Consider the following 13,733-nt stretch of genomic DNA (forward strand, 5'->3'; position numbering starts at 1 on the left):
GAGCAGCAGCAGGTAAGTGCAGGAAATGCTGCCAAGGAAAAGGCTCTTGTGTCCATCCTTTAGCCCAAGGCACAGCAAAAGAACATAGTTTGGGCTTTCTCTTAGCACCCAGCCTCTCAGAGTCTAAGCTGACACTAGTCTCCAATTTTCCCTACAAATAATGGATATCCATGTTGGTATTGAACTACCATGGTGCATGGGGACATGGGGCAGACTCTGGTGCCAGGGTACCCTTTACACCCCACGCTCTAGGCTGACCTCCAGCTCTGCCAAGCTGCTGAGCTGAGGTATTAATACAAAGAATGGCATCATCCTGGTCCCACACATCCCATCCCCATCTTCATCTTGCTTCTTCAAACCTGTTTCTCCCCTACAGCAGCCCCAGGCAACACGCTCTGAACAAACAGGTCATCAGTGCTCACACAAGGGTACTTCTGTTGCTGTGGTTGCTGCTCATCAGCCCCTTTGGAGAACCAGGGAAACAAAACAGCATAGAAACCAAACAACAGCAAAGATTGCCTCCGTTACTGGTCAGAGACCTTCCTACAGCAGCACTGATGACGTTTTGCTTCCTAGTTGGGAGAAAACACGTCTGGTTGATTTACTGTCTGCTCTAGCAAGTGGCTCCTGGTCCCCAGGAGATGGAGGTGCCAGCCAAGTCCCCTGTCCCACATACTCCAGCAGATGCTGGGGACAACCCATGCAAACCCCTCCATGGTGGGCACGGGGACAGGTCGCTCTCAGCCATCTGCACCCAGTATTTCCTGCTGTATTATAAAACACATCCTGCCGCATCATAACCATTAACAAAGCTGACTTTAAACACATGTATTTACTGTGCTGAACAAATACCAAGCAACCTGTGGGTGGACTAGCAATAACACTGCCACCTTGTGAGACCTTGCAGGGATAACAGACAGGCTGGGGCAAGGAGTTAGCAAGTTCACATTCTGTGTTTAAAGAAAGGTTCAGAGGGTGAACTAATGCAGGAGAGGGCACAGAGCAACAGGCAGAGCACAGGGGTTCCGTGTTTCTCACTCCCATAGGAAACCATGAGCAGGCATGAGGTGCACACCTCTGAGCATCCTGCCACGAGAGCAGAGGACGGCCAAGGTTTGGGCTAATGACATGATTAAAATGAAGTAGGCCTTGGTTGCAGAATACTAGATTTGGAGGATGCAGAGAAAAAGTCTGCATCAAAGCAGCAAGCTGTGGGTTTGCAGGAAAGAAATCCCAATGGAAACCCTCTGGGGGCCAAAAGCCAAGTTAGGGTGGCCTCTCAGCTGGAATGTGTTGGACAACCCCCCCCCCCCCCCCCATAGTGTGAACATACAAAGCATCAGCTTACTCATGTGGTTATCCTAAGATTAGGGATGCTGTCGGAAGCACTGGAGCAGGGTGGATGCAGCCAGCAGCTGAGGTCAGAGGAGACAAAGACATGGAGCAATTGCCAACGGCCTCCCTACTGTGCTCCATGTACAGAGAGGACAGAGATCTCCAACCAGATATCAATTATTGGAGTGGGCTGCTTGGTTCACACAGCACAACCCCTGCCAGCACATCGGCTTTGGGAAGCCCCGGGGTAACCAGGGATAACCACCTTTCCTATGGCACCTGCATCCGCCTGCCCCGGCCCCTTTGCAAATGCCTTTCAGCTGCTGCAAATAGGAACAAAAAAACCAGGGACAAAACCCACGGATAAAGCTATTTTATGCCCAACTTGCTGCTGAAGAACTATTATCAGCATCCTCTGCTTTCACCTCCCCTCTGTGCCTGCTTGTTCCAGATGACTGAATAAAATCAAACCAAACTAAAATCAAAAGAGTTGAGACTGAGGAAGAAATGGCCACTTTCACATAAGCCCAGCTTGATGGTTTCAAGACCCAGATTGAACCACAATGGGATGGCCTAGATTTCCCAGCTGATTATTTCTTCTCCAGGTTCCCAGAGTGAAAAAGGCAAGAGAAAACCCCCTGTACCATTTCACTCATTTACCCTTAAAGCAGATGGATAAGTTAATAAAACGAGTGGCTGGTGGGAGACCAGAGCTGGCAGAGAGCTATAATGAACCCAGATTGCCATGAATTGAACACAGAGTTCATCTTCTCCCACCTCTTTTTGCTTTAAAACCCTTGGCACAGCAATTCTGCACACTGTGCCAGTCATTCCTTGGAATGGGAGCATTGCATGGAGCCATAGGAGAGGAGCCTTACTGCACCCATAAACACCCACTGGGGGTGGTACCAAGGTCACAGCAAGTGATGCTGGACTGAACACCCCGAACACAGAGCAGAGGTGCAGAACACACCTGGATCCATCCAGCCCAGCACCGGAGCAAACCCACCAGGCACGCAGCAGCAGCCAGTTGGGATAGAAGGGGAAATCTAGCCTCATCCTTGGCAGCCGGGACCAGTCTTAACTTACACAGTAAATCCCAAGGGTTCCCCCGTGTGAATTCCCAGGCATCGTATCGGGAGCACCCGATCCTGCCGGGTATTTGATACGTGCAACGTGTCAGAGCTAAGAATACCACCCGCATTTGAGGAATGGGAATAGCCGTGCCCTGACTGCGCTAATGGGACGGAGCTCACCGCATAGGGAAGCGCCTGGATGGAGGGTTCAGTATTTCTCCTACACGCTTTGCGATCCGCATCTGAAAGTGTTGCCAAGGGAACACTGCTGAAGCGTTCAAAAAGTACCTGGCAGCTGCCAAATTGGAAAGGGCAACCTGTGTTATGTGGGCGAGATGAGGCGGATGCTGCCACTGCGGGTCCCCCCCAAAGGTGTGGGGATGAGAGCTGCCGGCTGGCACCTGAGCATCCTTCAGGTAAGTCTCGCACGAGCCTTCTCAGGTGGCTCTTTGCACTGTCAGATTATCCCATGAACTGCTGTAGGAGGTGGTTATCAGCCTTGGGAAGCGGCCAGCCCTGGGCTCTCCCTCTTGGCTTCTCTTTTCTCATTAAACTAAACACATGCTCCCTTGTTCCACCCTTGCATGATGAGGAATAAGCTACTGACTTCGAAGCACTGAGTGCCATGAACAAGCAGAGATAAACAGGGGTCATCCTTCCACTCACAGGCAGCCCCTTGTTTCATTTCTTACATGTCAACCGCACTCATGGATGTCTCACATCCCCTAAATTCTGTTCTCTTCCACTTAGCCCTATTGGCGAGTCCATTCAAAAGCAGCAGGCACACATGATACCCTCATATCATTCAAGTCAAGCCTCCTGCTCCATTCTATCCACTGCGAAAAACAAAAGCCATGATGCTGATGCCCTTTGTGAAGCACTGGGAGACCCGAACCTGAAAGGGCTGTATAAAACCTGGCAGAGGCTCCCATCGCCTTGCCATTGCCCACCCAAGCTCACCATGCAACAGGCCTTCCCTGCCACTGCTGCAGCACAAAATGTCTCCATCACATCCCCTCCTTGCATGGCTTTCTTCCTCCTCTGAATAATCCTGCAATCTGCCATTATTAAAACAGAGCTGGCAATACTTCTAATGCTGGCAACCACACAGAGCAGGGGCTTGAAAGGCTCTTATTAATTCAGGAACGTCACCATCACCAGCAGTGCTGGAAGCCAGCCTGCCAGCAGAACTTGGACCTTGCCCTATGTGTTCAAGGGCCATTTACCCTGAGCCAAAGGCTGCACGGGCAGCACTGAGGTTTCTCTCCAAGGGGCATTTTACATATATACTAGTGATAGTAGATGTTGAGTTGCTGGTCCTGGTAAAGGCAGTAAACCTGAGCAGAGATGCAGCAAATACCCTTATGTTTCACTTGACTGCACATGTGGAAAGTTAAGTCCAGCACCTATAGCATGACCTGTCTTGGAGCTGATGAGCTCCCTGGATGTGTGCAGGGGGTGGTCTACAGGACTTGGATAGGGGTCACCAGCTCACAACGCATCAATGGGCTGTTGAAGGGTGAAGCCTGGATGCTACCACAGATAATGAGCTTGACCAAGTGAGCCTAACAGCACAGAGGTCTTCATCCTACTCCATCAGTGGCTCTTTGGGTATCCAAGTCCTCCTGCCGCAGTGGGATGAAGAATTCAAAATGCCCACCTCTCCGGTCATGCCAAGGGCTCTGCAGCTTCTTCCAAACGCAGCCAGCAGCAGGACCAATGTCAGTGAGGTGGCCTGGGGTGCAAGCAGAGAGCATAGGGCAGCAGAGTGTCACCAGCAGCCAAGCACAAGCCGGATGCCTCTTCCCAGAGAGCAGCTGCAGCAGGCTGCAGCCCTCATTTCTCTCTATCATCACATTGCTGGGATAACGGAGCTGCGAGGCAAGTCCATCACTCTGGATGACATATTTTATAGTGGGCTGCACTCTTCATAATAAGCCACTCTTTAGGACTTGGCCACACAACTCTTATTAATGCTAAAGTGACTAATGGACAGAAACCTCCCTGGGCATAAAGATAGGAATTATCTCCTCCTATAAGTATTTCTTTCCATGGCGGGCTGTCAGGCGTTGTCTTTTCTAATTGCTTTACCTTTCCTTCTCACTGTCACATTCTTATTATATTATCTTCCTCTCCCAGCAGAGTTTCCAAAAGGGGCTCCGGTATCTGCGGAGATAAAAGCAGCTCCCGCCAGCCTCGGGGAATTCTTTCCACCCACTGGAATGGCAGCAGGTCCCAGCAGGCGGAAAGCTGCAGGCGCCGGGATTTAGCCACCCTCCACCCCAGCACTGGGCTTCACAGGGAACAGCATAGGAAGCAGCCCTGGTGGGGTGGTTCCTGCCACACATGGGGGTCCCAGTGATGTAAACAAGGGGATGGGGCCCCAGCAGCTTCTGTGAACCAGCCACCCCTCCAGGTCCTTCAGTTCTTGATGGCAGCATCTCACTCATGGTAATAGCAACAGGCTTTGATTTGTGTCTTTAGGCAGGCACACTCCTAACTTGTATCGAGCAGGGAGAAGAGGGAAGAAAAAAGCCTGATATTATACCCTTATCTCAGCAACAAGGGTCAGCAATTCTTTATACTTGACTGGTGACATGACTTTTCCTTAAAGGCTAAAGGAGATACAATTTCATTTTGCTAAACAAGCCCAGAACAGCTTTTCAGTTATCTCTGCGAGTGACACTGGGAATGCCAATGTGCTAGGTAGCAGAAAAGCAGCCACAGCAGCTATGGAGAAACTTTCCCTCTTTGAAATGTCAACCAGGCAGAACCTGGCACAGGAGCAGGGCAGGGACTCTTCTGCATCATGGTGACAGTCACTCCTGAGGGTCATAAACCTCAATTACGTGCAGTCCACATGTGTACTTACTCTTCAGGATGGACTTCTGATTGTCCTATCACACGTGATGTCCTGGTGTATTTCATTACTTGCTTCCTTATTTTCCCTCTTTCCCTATTATGCAGGGTCTGTCTTTTGCTAGCTCAGCTCCCACCATAGCAAAGGTCATACGTTTTCTGAGGGATCTTTTATCCAAACAAGGAAAAAGTGGACTTTGAATGAAACAAAACATCCCTGAAGAGTTCCCTCTTCAGACACGAGCCCGATTTCCCATTTTAAAAGGTAAAGCCATTTTCAGTTGGGTTTGTGTGGTATGTGGGGGCTCAGGTCAACCTTTTTTGACCTTAGTCAACCTCCTTTTCTTCCCTGAAAACACGAAGTGTTCACTTCATCGACTTCTTTCCTTTGAGCTGCAAGAAGAAAACCTCCAGGACCAACTCGGTCCTATCTGGGGCATCTGTGATGGGGGCAACCAAGAGCTCCCTGCGACACAGGGTGGCTCCAAGAGCTGACAGGCGCTTTCTATGCACATAAAGAAAGAAAAGGCTGAAGCAGCTTAGAAAAAGTGAATACTGCATCAAACCGTAGCGTGCTGGAAAAGCCCCGAGCAAGCACAACTCTCACAGCAGCTGTGGACGTGGGGAGGAAATTGGAGTTCAGGGGACAGTGTGGATTACACAGGCTGTGTCTCAAAGTGATGGCAGCGAGTAGGCCCCAAAAGTAGGTGATGCTGTACTGAGCTCCCACATGTATCCCCAGGGGGTTTGGATGCTCCAGCTCTCCCTCTGGAGCATAGTGGGGATGAAGGGTAAGGAGAGATCCTTTTGGATCATGAAGATGCCCCACCAAAGGCAAACCCACCATGCAATCCATAGGAAAAACCCTGGTGTCATCACTGTGGTTCCCCTAGGGAGAAAAGCACATCTCTCACCTAAGCCATGGCAAGAGGGAACAGCAGCAAACACTGTGACACAGTGTGTGAGCATCTCCCTCCACGTTCTCAGCTCTGCCACCACACGACGTACACCCCATCTACTCTCCAAACTCAACACGTAACAGCAAGATAACAACTTGCTCCTGTGATAACCAACACACGCTGGATCTGTGAAAAGCAACTGGCACATTGGAGGCATTAGGTTGGGTTCATCCCTTTACACACACTTTTGTTTCCCACTAACGCACAAAGCAGGAGAAGCCAAGTCGAGCAGCTCCCTCCGCATAGCTCAGGGAACACGCACAAACACAATGCATCTTCCCCAGATCCATCTGTCATTTGGGAATTAGGAATTTTGTCAGGACATTTTCCCCCCCCCCCCCCTCCCTTTCCTCAGCATCACTTTTTCCTTCAGAGAAACTCAACGGGCGCATTGGGAAACAATTCAGTGCTGAAATGTCTCCCACCAAGCCTGGGAGAAACACGGGCAGTGGTGGGGAGCTGCCATCAGTCACACCACATGAGGAATGAATGAATGAGCATAACTCTGAGGTCAGGAGAAGCACTGAAAAGGATGGAGCAAGATTAGGAAACAGCAGAAAATTATTAACACATTACTTTCCAGCTGTTTCCTGATGTTGCACAGCTGCTCTAAGGTATTAGATGACTGACCTTGGTTAGGCTCAGATTTGGGCTATTAATCCCCCATTCCTTGCCTTGATCTGGACATAAGGGCACGGAGCTGTAGGGTCCTGCTTCTGAGGGTTCACATCTCAACGCATTTAGGAGAGGGGATGCAAAAGGAGCAAGGGAGGAGTTCATGCCTTGAAGACACAGGGACCTCCCTTCCCAAAGAGCACCGGAGCAGAAAGGCAAACTCAAAACATGAGGAGACGATGCAGACCAATGATAGATCCTGCCCAGCAGCTCCTCCATGCTCCCAGGTCTCCTTGCAGCCCACCACCACGACCCTGCCCATGTCATGGCCAGGCTGAGCTCTGGTGGGAGGGTACCCATGAAATGATGCGCAAAGCTGCAGGGTGAGAAGCAAAGGCTTTGTACTGGGTTTGGAAGATGCAAAGGGGACAGAGAAGCTTTTGCTTGAATCTTACCCAAGCTCTGGGAGCACAGGAGAGCACCTTCAGTGCCTGTAAGGACAAGGGTTGACAGCAGCCTCCAAAGACAAATGAACTAACAAGAGAAGCCACAGGAGAACATGTGGGTCCAACCTGATCAGGCTTTTCCTCCTGACAGCACGAGGAAACCACTCAGCAACACGAAAGGCGCCAGGTTGTAAAAGCAACTAATAAGGAACAATGATAGGTGTTTCATTAAAACCTCATACACAGACAGATGACAATGATTATTGTTGCTGCTTTTCTTTTTCTAGCTAAATAAGCCTTTTCTGCCTCAAAATCAAACTAAGACCAACCTGCAAAGCATGCATTGCGGAAACGTGCCAAAGTGACACTAATTCCTTCCAAAGGCAGAGCCCAGTGGAGCATCCCTCTTGTGCCACAGCTTTATCCCCATTTTTCCCTCACAGAGGATAAGGAGGTTGTAGGCTGCAGAAAACCTTGTGGCCATTATAAAGAATCCTTTTGGAGAAACACAGATTTGTGTCTCCATCGGGAAAAGACAAACATCGACATGGGGAGCCGCAGGGGCATGGTCTGATAAGCAGCAATAATAGCAGGCTGTTAGTGTGTGCGGCTGAGAGCTGGATGCCCTCAGATATGGGGAAAAAAGGAAAGTTAAGCCCAAATCTAACAGTAACTGCAAATGGGCTTCCTGTAGATTAAAGGGGTGAGGAAGAGAAGCAGGTCCTCATTCATCAGCCTTGGGTTGAACACGGCATGAAAACCACCAACATGGGGATTCGCTAGGGCTTGAGCCGAAGGAGATCAGGTTTATTTTACTGGCCCATCCTAATTACGCATCCCAAAGAGCATCGTTTTGCAAAACTCAGGAGTCAGTCTCCTGTGAACACGAGCAACTCCAGGCTCACAAAACACAAATAACCATCAAGAGCCATTCGATTCACCGCTCCCTCCGGACACTGCTACGCGCGGCACTTGGCTGTCCCTGACCCTCAGCTGTCCCAACGGCCATAAAAAAGGGGGAAATAAATAGAAGTAATACCTCTCCCCACAGAGCAGCAGCACTGCCTTCTCATCCCTGACAGCAGCACGCTACAAGGAACAGCTGAGAAACAGCTGAGTAATTGCCTGGAGAAAGGACGGAGGATGGGGAGCTGCGGTAGGGAAAGCCCTGAAAGATAATCCGGGAGTGGGAAACTGGCACATGCGATGCGAGCGCTGCTCCCGGAGGATAGCACACTGCTGTTATATCACCCCAAATTACAAGCTTGCAGAACCTAATTTGGGAATGCTGATGCCTGACTTGTGCTGTCGTGGGCTGTTATTCTCTAATAACACCTTATTCTGGAAGTGGCCATGGAGAAGATAAGTGCTGGCGAGAAGGGTACCGCAGAGCCACTGGTGAGCTAACCAGAACCAGCCTGCTGTTATGATGGTGGTCTTCTCTTTATGCAAACCAAATCCTCTATTTCGTGCTAAAGACAAGTCATAGAAGAACCATCTCCCTCAGCATCCTGCAGAAGAGACCTACCACAAGCCTACAAACACCAGCCAGAGCTGCCCATCCAGCTGCGTGCTTGGCTTCAGATGATGGAGAATCCAATAAGGATTTATTGGTGTGGGGAAAAATGAAGCCACCCCTGAATTCTTCAGGGATCCCCAACACAAAACATAACCACTGAAAAAGAAACCTCCTGGCCCTAAAAGTAAATGCACAAACAGACCTGAATCAGTTGTAGCTGGGACCACATCCGGCCCAACATTTCAGACAAGGTTATTGTTTTATCTGATGCACCATCATGCACTTACACGCCGTCCTGCTGCATCTTCAGTTCATCCTTATGACCTACACACACAGACACCCACTTTACCAGCAATATTCATGTTTTTCCAACACATGTGCACCTTCCATCCGTCCCATTTGTCAGGCTCTCACAATCAAACCCTCCTGAGCTTTCCCCGATGCCTCCTTAACAAGATCTCATGAATTTTCTCCCATTCACCAACATCCACTGACCACAACAAGCCCTGGGATGGATTCAGTAGCTCCCAAAGGAAAGCCCCAGGAGCAGCACCAGCTCTCTGCTCGCACAAACTTGTCCCTGATGGACATCACTTTGCTCATGTGGCCTCAGGAGCAGCCCAATGAGCTGAGAAGCAGCAGCAGCCACCCCAGGAGCACACCGGGTGCTCTCTCCTCTCCATCCCACCAGACAAACCACCCACGTGCTGTTCCTCTGTGCTGTGCCTGCACTCTCTGACAACATACTTTGTGTATAGCCTCCGGCAATCGTGTTCTGTTATAATTACAACTCTTCAGCAAGGCAGCTCCAGTGATGTTTAATGCCAGTTACTTCATGAGCACTCTTTAATTAATGCTCCTTCCCTGCTGCCCCTGCCACTCACCCTCCATAGAGCTGCAAGGACGCTGCCTTCCACAGACTCCTGGTGGGTATGGCTACGTGGAATACTTTGGGTTGAAAGTGGATGGAAACAACTCAAGCACGCAGACCTGAAGGCAACATCGGGGTCCTGATATTTTCTAGGTGCTTTCTTGGGGTTTCTGCTTACCAACACAACCACTGTCTTCCTGCATTCTTAATTACAAGCCTTGTTTTCTCTCTTCCACGTACCAGAAGCATTATCTATCTTCATTACAGGACCTCATAAATAAGTTCCCAACTGAAGACCATGCTCCCACTGAGCCAAATAAGGTTTCTCATCATTTGATCAATTGTCTAACAGCTTCTGAATAAAACTCCAATGTGAGCATATTTGCTGGTTTTCTCTTCAATCAAGAGATGATTAAACATTGTTTCCTGAGCACAGCATCTGCATGGGAACGAAAAGCCCTTCAGAAGAGACACAAATAGATTCAAATGGGGGATTTTCAATTTGCAGCTCATCCCTGCTTGTCCTTAAAGGGTGAGTGCTGGTGGGAAGTGAAAATGGAGATCCTGGAGCGCTCAGGGGGATCCCAACTGGTGGGGTTAATGGCAAATACACTGGACTGGGACAGAAAGCAGGGTGGAAACAGCAGGGAACATACGAGGGATACCCAAATAAAAGGAAGATCATAGGATAAAGAAAGGGAAAAAAAGCCATGGAGAAGACATGAGAGACAGCATCCTCTCGGTGCGCTGTGGAGAGCCCCTGCATCAGCACAGGTTGGTTAGTGAGTGGCTGCCATGAACTTCAGCAGCCCCATGATTCCAATCAGGAATGCAAGGCTTGCTTAGAAACACAGCCAAATTCCTTGTGGGAAGTAAGTGGGTTTGTAGCTATATACACCAGAGAAAAATTTTGGGCCCTTCAAGTGTTATTCTGTTGTTTAAACCCAATTTGACATTTACTCTCTCTAATGTCAGATCTTCAAACCTAAACACTTCAACAAGATCATTTCACAGCCTTTCATTTGCCTTCCTTGATTAAGGTTAACTGGTCCCCCTGGTCTGGGCCAAGCAAACACACGTGAGCAGTGCCAAGCGACAGAGAAATTCAAAGGGGCGAAGAGCTCCTGGCATATCAACCAGCTGCAGAGAGCGACCTTGCCTCCAAGGAGACTTCGACTTTGGGCACACAAATAGCTGGAAAATGATGCTGGAAGAGGTTTGACAAGGGGTATGACAGTCCCTGGCACCTGAGCTGGAGACCCCAGGAAGGCTGGAGGGATGAAGGGATGCACGGAGAGAAGTTGTACGTCTGCTCCCCTAACAAGGCAAGGGGAACAGATGGCCTGTCCACTGATAAGGTTTTATCATCCATGGTTATTTAAAGAAACTGCTCAAATGCATCTACTGAGACTTTGAAAACCATGTTCCACAAGAATAGAAATGTATAAAAGATCAGAGATTTAACCTTATGCCAGCCACTGCCAAGGAGATCACATCAGCTGAGGCTAATAGAAACCACAGGAACAGCGCTGCCAAAATCAGGGCTATCTAACTGTAATGGATGAAGGAGAGAGACTTTTTAACAGAGTCTGTAGAGGTAGGACAGGGGTAATGGTTTTAAACTAAAGTAGATTTAGATTAGATAGCAGGAGGAAATGCATTACTGTGAGGAAAGTGAGACACTGGACAAGATAGCCCAGAGAAGCTGGATGCCACATTCCTGGAAGTGTTCAAGGCCAGGTTGGATGGCGCTTTAAGCAACCTAGCCATGGGCACAAGCCACGGACACACACAGCATGTTGAACCATCCCAGCTCGCTCCCACATGCGCTTCCGTCCCCTCCCCACTCCGGAAACAGTCCTCCACAGCTCACCCCTCCAGCTCACCCCTCACTAGCTCTTTCATTTACAAGAGATGGATGCTCCAGGGTTTCCCACCGCTGCTTCCCTTCCGGCTTAACCCTCCAGCTGCCACAGATGTTTCTAGGCTGGGATGCAGCGAGCTCATCCCAGAGGTCAAACTGTGGTGCCAGCTCTGCCCGGATGCAACTTCAAGTGTTCACAAGGTGCCACCTGGGAGCTCAGGCACAAGCCCCTGTGCTGCCTTGGGGCACCCCAGATATGATGCAAGGCCTGTACCCCCCATAACACCATACCCCACTCAGACACGTGCCAGCCCTTGCAGCACAGCCGGCAACCGCACATCCTCGTTTCTTCAACCACGTGAGGCAGCAGCCCTAAGCCACCTACCGAGACCTGCAAGGAGTTGTTAGGCTCTTGTTTTCCCAGAGAAATGTAAAAGGAAGGAGATGATCATAAATAACTCCAAGTCTTGTCTGCTCCAGTCTTGCAAACTGAGCCTCGGGCACATGGAGGGCTCTGACCACCCAGCCCCAAGATCTCCCTCCATAAGCAGCTTCCCTGGAGGTGGAGTGAGAGCTGCCCCCAAGACCAGCCCTGCCTCTCTGGCATGACCCCATCAACAGGGAACACTCCTGCACACCAACACCGGCAAAAATTACCCCATCAACCAGCCCCATGCAGCCTTTGCTCCCTACAGACATGCTTGGGGTGCCCAGGGACCCCCATAGAGCTGACTCCCTGGTGGATCTGGGGAGAAGACCCAAGCCTCTGTCCATCCGGAGCGATGGCGTTCACAGGAGGGATGCGGAGGACTCTTCCCAGCCCCTGGGTGAGAGCAAGCACCTCTCGCCCACCACTGCCGCTCCGCAGAGCTCTCTACGTTGAAAACAAAGAAGCCGGCCGCGCTCCACAGCCTCAGAGTGCTGCAGGAGGAATCTGTCCGGCCCCAGGCCCCCATGGCCAGCTCCAAACCCGGCTGAGCTCCCACGCTGACTTCTGCAGCTACAGCAGAGGGAAAAGCAGCACCCCGAGGTGCGGGAGTAACCAGTGCTCAGCGGGGGGTTCCACCCGAGGGCTTAGTTTAGCTTGTAAAGATTTTCTTTTGCTTGGGGTTTTGTTGCTGGGTTTTTCCCCTTTTTTTGGTGTTTTGGGTTTTTAGGGGTAAGGTTTTTGCTTCTTTCTTCTTAGTTTTTTTCACGAAGGGCAGCTCTGTCCCAGGCGCCCCAAGAGCCCGTTTATGGGGGACAGCAGCGCGGGCAGGGCTGCCGGGACCCCGCAGGAGGTTCCCCCCCTCCCCGGACAGAGCCGCTATTCATCCCCGGACAATGCCGGCACCGCGGCCAGGCCTCCCCGAACAACGGCCCCTCTTGGGGGGATGCGCAGGGGCGAGGGGCCGGGAGGGAGGTGCGGGATGAGCCCCGCCGGCTCCCCCTGCCCCGGCTCCCCCCCACTCCGCACTCGGGTGTCCGGGGTGGGAATCGCCCCCCCCCCCGCTTTCTCAGGCCCTTCCCCTGATTAATGCACCCCCAAAACCACTTCCCCCCCTCCATGAGCCCCCTCTCAGCTCCCCCCCACCCCCGGCACCGGCGACTCACCCGCGGCGGCGGCGGCTCCGGCAGCCGGCGGCTCCCCGCCTCCTCCCGCGCTGCCCTCCGCCTCCTCCCCCATCGCCCTTCCTCCTCCTCCTCCTCCTCCTCCCCCCCCATCACGCTGCCTCCTCCCCCTCCAGCCCGGCCCGGGGGATGGAGCCTCTTCCCGGGAAGTTTGTTTCACCCCAAGGCGGTTTCCAGCTCCTGGGGGCCCATAGAGGAACAAAGGCGAGAGGGTTTGGGGAAACCCGCTGGGGACTTCCATTGGGAAAAGCGAGGCTGGGACAAAGTGGGTCCCATCCTGAGCAGCCCAAGGGCACATCCCCAGCGCTGAGCACAGCCCTGCTGGCACTCGGTGCTCCGGGATGAAACTCGCCTTTTGCTTCCCAGCGTCCTGGAATTCCCGCAGTAGGGATCGACACCAGGCGCCGGTGGGTGTTAACGCCGCTGACCGTGGGCTCCCTTTGCTCCGCAGCTGTTTGAAGACCCCTGGGCCACATCTGGAGACAGCAGCCTCCACACGCCAGCCCGGCTGCTCTTTAAAATCATGTCCGTTAAGCTGAATAAAGATATTATCTGTCTCCACAAGCTCTTCCTGCCTT

General features: G+C 51.4%; 1 protein-coding gene across 1 annotated transcript in view; it reads left to right on the forward strand.

Moving 5' to 3' along the window:
• LLGL1 (LLGL scribble cell polarity complex component 1) overlaps positions 1-11,722 on the forward strand; it is a 363,828-nt gene extending 352,106 nt beyond the window's left edge. Inside the window, exon 24 of the mRNA XM_061346731.1 lies at positions 11,713-11,722. The gene's annotated coding sequence lies outside the window, so the exon portion shown is untranslated. The remainder of the gene's footprint in view (positions 1-11,712) is intronic.
• The last annotated feature ends 2,011 nt before the right edge of the window (positions 11,723-13,733 follow it).

The sequence above is a fragment of the Neopsephotus bourkii genome, unplaced genomic scaffold, assembly GCF_033783945.1.
Source record: "Neopsephotus bourkii isolate Nb327-2 ecotype Australia unplaced genomic scaffold, CSIRO-AGI_Nbou_v1 NB_39, whole genome shotgun sequence".
Lineage (NCBI taxonomy): Eukaryota > Metazoa > Chordata > Aves > Psittaciformes > Psittacidae > Neopsephotus > Neopsephotus bourkii.